The sequence below is a fragment of the Triticum dicoccoides genome, chromosome 3B, assembly GCF_002162155.2.
Source record: "Triticum dicoccoides isolate Atlit2015 ecotype Zavitan chromosome 3B, WEW_v2.0, whole genome shotgun sequence".
Lineage (NCBI taxonomy): Eukaryota > Viridiplantae > Streptophyta > Magnoliopsida > Poales > Poaceae > Triticum > Triticum dicoccoides.
In genome coordinates, this window is record NC_041385.1 from 64,816,471 (window position 1) to 64,824,136 (window position 7,666).

Sequence of the window (7,666 nt, forward strand, 5' to 3'; positions counted from 1 at the left end):
GGTCTTCCCGCTCCGATAAGCGCTCCTTTTCAAGAGCCTCATTGCGGTCGGCAGCATCTTTCACTTTTATGGCCAATTCGGCCACCTCTTCCCTGCTTAGGCAGTGAGCAGCCTTTTCGGCTTTCAACTCCTCGGCCGCCCTCGAGGCAGCCGCGTCACTCCTTCGGGCTTGCTCCTTAGCTTGAGCAAGTTCGGCCCGAAGGCTCTCCACAGCAGCAGCTCTGTCTGTATAACTGCATCTAATTTATCAGAGGAGGGCTTTGACCCCATTAATAAAGCAACCATGGAGAACTCATTTACCTTGCGACTCGTCAAGTCGCCGGTTGACAAGTGCGATGTCCGCATTCGCCGCGTCAAGTTTCCGCATTAACTCGGCAACCCCACTAGTCCGGCTAGCCCTCGGACTATCCGCCACCTGCATAGGAACGGCGACATTCATTACTCGCGATTTCGATCCTCGGCACGCTGTTGTCTTCGACAACCTACCGAGTCTTAGGGGCTACTATCTATACAGGGCACACTTTTATGTGCAAAACTGTCAAAAATGAAAGGTGCGTCATTTTTGCGTACCTCAAATCCCGCCAGCAAACTCATAGCGGTGTTACGCAATCCGCTCTCGGCGGACGAAATCCTTCCAATCACCATGTGCATTAGCACACGATGATCTTCTGAGATGGACGCCCTCTCAAGCAGATTCTTCAGTCCTCCCGGCCGGATAATAGCGGGCGCCGAACTCTCTGGCCCCTCCGGACTTGGGGATACCCTCCGTGACGATACTTCAGGCTCGGTTGCCCTATCTGATGGTGCAGCAGACGGGGGCGTTTCGCTCTCCATCATCTCCGGAAGAAGGTCCCCCGAAGACGAACTCATCTGCGAAGGCTGCAAATCCGAACTACAAAATAAAAATTTCGGTCACCCATAGAAGCACAAATGGAGGTATTTTCTTAGTGATGAAATTCCCTTTTCATACTCATGGCTCGCTGGAGGGCTGATTCTTTGGCGATGGTTGTGCGTCCGGATTCTCCCCGGACGCCGGATCCCCCGGGGAAGATCTCTTCCCCCGTTTAGGGGCTTTGGCCTCCAGATCCTCGGAGGCGGTCCTCTTCTCCCCCTGGAAGGAGGGGTTCTTGATTCCCCCCTCTTCAGACGCCCCTTTGGGCGAAATATTAGCTCCTCTATTTTCCCCATCGCTCCCTTCTGTGGGCGCGACCTCCAACATTCTGACCAGCACGGGCTCCAGTGCGGTCTCTGGGAGGGGGGCCGGACACCTTATCAGCCTTGATCGCGCCACCCACTCCTGTGAAGAGTAATGGGTCAGGAGGCGAAGTCTAGAAAGGCAGATAAACAGAATGTCCGGACTCTGAGCTATTTACCTGAGTATCCGGGCGATTGCGGCTTAGGCCTGCGTCCTCGGCTAATTCCGGACACGCCACCTGCGGTCCGAAGAACAACTTGTACATCTCCATGGGTGTTGCACCCATGAAGTGTTGGAGAATCCGAGGTCCCTTCGGGTTGAACTCCCATAGACGGAGAGGACGGCGTTTGCAGGGCAGAAGATGCCTGATTAGCATAACCTGCATCACCACGACCAGATTGATCTCCCTCGCTTGGAGGTCTCGAATCCAGCCCTGCAGTGAGGGCACGTCTTCGGACGGCCCCCAATTGAGCCCTTGGTTGACCCACGACATCAGTTGGCGTGAAGGTCCCGGGCGGAATGAAGGCGGCGACTTTTGCTTGCTGCCCTTCGAAGCGGTGATATAGAACCACTCCTGCTGCCACAGTCCGAGTTCCTCTTGGAAGGAACCCTCGGGCCACGGGGCATCGGCCTTTTTGCTTATGGCCGCCCCGCCGCACTCCGCTTGACATCCCCCGATCATCTTCGGCTTCACATTGAAGGTCTTCAACCACATGCCGAAGTGGGGAGTGACGTGGAGGAAGGCTTCGCAGACGATAATGAATGCAGAGATATGGAGGATGGACTCCGGAGCCAAATCATGAAAATCCAGCCCGTAGTAGAACATGAGCCCTCTCACGAAGGGGTCCGTCGGGAAGCCTAAACCCCGACGGAGGTGGGATACGAAGACGACGTATTCGCCGGGCTCGGGGGCGGGCACGGCCTGCCCTTGGGCAGGCAACTTGTGCGAAATCTCATAGGTCAAGTACTTGGCCTCACGTAACTTCAATATGTCCTCCTCCATGACGGAGGAAGGCATCCACCGGCCCTGAAGGTCGGAGCCGGACATGATTGAGAATTCGAAGCGCTCGAATCTGGGGCTCTGGGTGTTGGAGATAGGAGCAAGAAGGAGATTCGATGCGAGATTGAAGAAAAGGAACGGTCCTTGTTCCTCTTATAAAGGGGAAAAATACCAAGGGTCGTCTCCGTGACCGTTCGAGATTCACCTTCGATGGAGGAGGCGTGGCGACGGGCATGGTTGGGTTACCCACGTCTGTATTGATGAGAATCCCGGAATAAGGGGAACACGATCTCTGCTTCGACAAGACGTGCCAAGGAAACCGCTTCGCTAAACGTGCTGAGGTGGTATAGTAAAAAAACGATTCAAACAAAGGCTTGGTAGCGGTGTGATGTCACGCCGCATAATACGTCAGCAGATTGGACTGGTGTACATTTTATTCTCTCTACGGTGGAATGTGGAATTTATTTTGCAGAGCCGGACACTATCCTGGTGTTCATGATCTTCTCTGGATTATTCAAGGGAGGAACCCGCCTTGCAATGCCAAACATTATGCGCACCGGACTTATCGTCATTGAAGCCTGGTTCAGGGGCTACTAAGGGAGTCCTGGACTAGGGGGTGTCCGGACAGCCGGACTATCATCGTCCGCCGGACTCCAAGACTACGAAGATACAAGATTGAAGACTCCGTCCCGTGTCCGGATGGGACTTTCCTTGGCGTGGAAGGCAAGCTTGGCGATACGGATATGTAGATCTCCTACCATTGTAACCGACTCTGTGTAACCCTAGCCTCCTCCGGTGTCTATATAAACCGGAGGGCATTAGTCCGTAGGACACAACATACATTACAACAATCATACCATAGGCTAGCTTTAGGGTTTAGCCTGCTTGATCTCATGGTAGATCCACTCTTGTACTACCCATATCATCAATATTAATCAAGCAGGACGTAGGGTTTTACCTCCATCGAGAGGGCCCGAACCTGGGTAAAAACATCGTGTCCCTCGTCTCCTGTTACCATCCGCCTAGACGCACAGTTCGGGACCCCCTACCCGAGATTCGCCGATTTTGACACCGACAGAAGTGATAAAAGATCTCGTCGTAAAAAGTTACAACGATGCAAGCTTTTACACCGATCCAGATGACTCTAAGTCTTAATCTGGATACATATTGAAAGTGGGAGCAATTAGCTAGAGTAGCTCCGTACAGAGCATTGTAGACATAAAATATTTGCAAAATACATACGGCTCTGAATGTGAAAGACCCGTTGACTAAGCTTCTCTCACAAGCAAAACATGATCACACCTTCGTACTCTTTGGGTGTTAATCACATAAGCAATGTGAACTAGATTATTGACTCTAGTAAACCCTTTGGGTGTTGGTCACATAACGATGTGAACTATGGGTGTTAATCATATACAGATATGAATATTGGTGTTAAATCACATGGTGATGTGAACTAGATTATTGACTCTAGTGCAAGTGGGAGACTGAAGGAAATATGCCCTAGAGGCAATAATAAAGTTATTATTTATTTCCTCATATCATGATAAATGTTTATTATTCATGCTAGAATTGTATTAACCGGGAACATGATACATGTGTGAATACATAGACAAACATATAGTCTCTAGTACGCCTCTACTAGACTAGCTCATTAATCAAAGATGGTTATGTTTCCTAACCATAGACATGTGTTGTCATTTGATTAATGGTATCACATCATTAGGAGAATGATGTGATTGACATGACCCATTCCGTTAGCCTAGCACTTGATCATTTAGTATACTGCTATTGCTTTCTTCATGACTTATACATGTTCCTGTAACTATGAGAATTATGCAACTCCCGTTTACCGGAGGAACACTTTGGGTACTACCAAACGTCACAACGTAACTGGGTGATTATAAAGGAGTACTAGAGGTGTCTCCGAAGGTACATGTTGAGTTGGCATATTTCGAGATTAGGTTTTGTCACTCCGATCGTCGGAGAGGTATCTCTGGGCCCTCTTGGTAATGCACATCATTATAAGCCTTGCAAGCAATGTGACCAATGAGTTGGTTACGGGATGATGCATTACAGAACGAGTAAAGAGACTTGCCGGTAAAGAGATTGAACTAGGTATTGGATACCGACGATCAAATCTCGGGCAAGTAACATACCGATGACAAAGGGAACAACGTATGTTGTTATGCGGTTTGACCGATAAAGATCTTCGTAGAATATGTAGGAAGCAATATGGGCATCCAGGTCCCGCTATTGGTTATTGACCGAGAATAGTTCTAGGTCATGTATACATAGTTCTCGAACCCGTAGGGTCCGCACGCTTAACGTTACGATGACAGTTTTATTATGAGTTTATAAGTTCTGATGTACCGAAGTTTGTTCGGAGTCCCGGATTTGATCACGGACATGACGAGGAGTCTCGGAATGGTGGAGACATAAAGATCGATATATTGGACGACTATATTCGGACACCGGAAGTGTTCCGGGTGATTTCGGAGAAAACCGGAGTGCCGGAGGGGTTACCGGAACCCCCCCGGGAGAGTATGGGCCTTATGGGCCTTAGGGGAAAGGAGGGAGGGGCGGCCAGCATGGGCCACGCACCCCCTCCCCCCTCTGGTCCGAATTGGACTAGGAGGGGGGGGCGACGCCCCCCCTTTCCTTCCCCCTCTCCGCCTTCCTCCCCCCTCCTAGTAGGAGTAGGAAAGCAGGAGTCCTACTCCTACTAGGAGGAGGATTCCTCCTCCTTGGCGCACCCTCCAAGGGCCGGCCGGCCTCCCCCCCTTGCTCCTTTATATACGGGGGCGGGGGGCACCCCATAGACACACAAGTTGATCTATGGATCGTTCCTTAGCCGTGTGCGGTGCCCCCCTCCACCATATTCCACCTCGGGCATATCGTTGCGGAGTTTAGGCGAAGCCCTGCGCCGGTAGAACATCATCATCGTCACCACGCCGTCGTGCTGACGGAACTCATCTCTGGAGCTCTGCTGGATCGGAGACCGGAGATCGTCATCGAGCTGAACGTGTGCTGAACTCGGAGGTGCCGTACGTTCGGTGCTTGGATTGGTCGGATTGTGAAGACGTACGACTACATCAACCGCGTTGTGCCAATGCTTCCGCTTACAGTCTACGAGGGTACGTGGACAACACTCTCCCCTCTCGTTGCTATACGATCACCATGATCTTGCGTGTGCGTAGGAATTTTTTTGAAATTACTACGTTCCCCAACAAAACCTTGGCACATTATTTTTATAATACAATGGAATTGTACAAGGGGATAATTATTTTTATTGAAAAGTTTCTGTAATTAAGATTCCAAAGTTCCCATGGGCATGAACAAAGTTCAAGTACATCCCCCACTTTCACAATGCTCGTCTCTCTCACTTTCACTTCTCTTTTTGAAAAGTTTTGGGTTCCCCTCTTTATTTTTGTTGTTTTTAAACTATATGAAAGCACTCAACACTAATAAATGACTCTCTAAAACTTCTAGTTTGTCTCCCTGGCAGTGCTTTCTTTAAAGCCATTAAGCTAGGCATTTAGTGCTCAAGTAATGAATCCACCTGTATCCCAAGGTATATCAAAGCCAATTTTAATTAACAATGATTTGTAATTTAGCAATGAGCACAAAGTAACATATATCATGCAACAACGAAGTCTAACTCTCTTCCTATGCATCGGTATGTCATAAAAGAACAATTCATGCACACATAGTAAAGGCCAATGCATAGTATAAGCAGTTTCTTGCAATTCTATCATGTTGGAAACATAAAGAGGCGGAGATGTAGTTCCTCTCTCATAATAATTGCAAGTCGGAGCAGCAAGCACATGCATATTATATTCATCAAAGTCATCATGTGTAGTAGTAAAAGGCAACCCATCAATATCATCCTTAATAGTGCAAGCTTCTCCGATATAGTGTAGTCGGGAGAATTCAAAAAGATAATAGGACTATCATGCGTGGGTGCAATAACAACAGTTTCATTCCTAACATAAGGAACTATGCAAGTTCATCTCCATAAGCATAATTCATATTGGCATCTTGGCCACAAGCATAGCAAGCATCCTCAAAAAGGGATATTTCAAGAGAATTAATGGGATCATAATAGTCATCAAAGCAATCATCCTTCGGTAAGCACGAAGGGGAATTAAACAGTGTATGAGTTGAAGAGTTACTCTCATTGGAAGGTGGGCACGGGTGATCAATCTGCTCTTCCTTCTTTTGTTCTTCGCTCTTCTCATCATCTTTTTCATCCAATGAGCTCACCGTTTCATCAATTTCTTCTTCCATAGATTCCTGTGAAATATTAATCTCTTCTTGGATAGCGGAGAATTTCTCAATATATGGTTTAACATAGGCACTAGAAGCATAATTATCATAACAATATTCAAGTATGGCAAAACTTTCAGAATTGTAAAGAGTAGCATCATAATTTTCAATCAAAGAAGCAATTTCTAAAGCACTCTTAAAAGCAACAAATTCTTCAATTTGTTGAACATCATAGTAATTATAAACACCCTTAGCATACGAAGATACGATTGCATTATCACTAAAATCACATTGGTACGGAAGGTGTTTCTTAGGGTTTTCAGAACAACAAGTAAAATCATATAGATAACATAAATTCCAAGCATAGCAGTGCAAACGTTGAATTTGATCCCATAATAGTTTCCCTTTTTCAAATATACGATGTCGCACATGACAAGCATGCTCATCTAAAGATTTTCCCTCAACTAAGCTAGTTGGGGTTTCAGCACGAGCACATAGGGATCGAAGATGATCCAAGTAAAAAGCTTCAGTAGGGTGATAGATTTTGAGTGGTTCTTCAACCATTGGAGCAGTAGGCACAACTAATTTTTTTGGTATTTTGTGTTTCCTACCCATAACTAAAGATAGAAAACAACTAAGAACAGCAAATAAAAATTACTTAGTGATAAAGCAAACAAGCACACACGAGAATATTCACCCCATGCTATGACTCCCCAGCAACGGCGCCAGAAAAATGTCTTGATAACCCACAAGTATACAGGATAGTTGTAGCCTCTTTCGATAAGTAAGAGTGTCGAACCCAACGAGGAGATAAAGGTAGAACAAATACTCTCTCAAGTCCTATCGGCCACTGATACGACTCTACGCACGCTTGACGTTCACTTTACCTAGAACAAGTATGAAACTAGAAGTAGTTTGTAGGAGTGATAGGATAGGTTTGCAAGATAATAAAGAACACGTAAATGAAAAGTAGGGGCTGTTTAGATAAAGATGCAATAAAGTAAATATAGCGAGTGTGGAAAAGTGGTGGTAGGACTTGTGGAATTGTCCCTAAGCAATTGACTACATTACTAGACCGGTAATCACTATTGCAACTCTATTTGAGGGAGAGGCATAAGCTAACATACTTTCTCTACTTGGATCATATGCACTTATGGTTGGAACTCAAGCAAGCATTCGCAACTACTAAAGATTCATTAAGG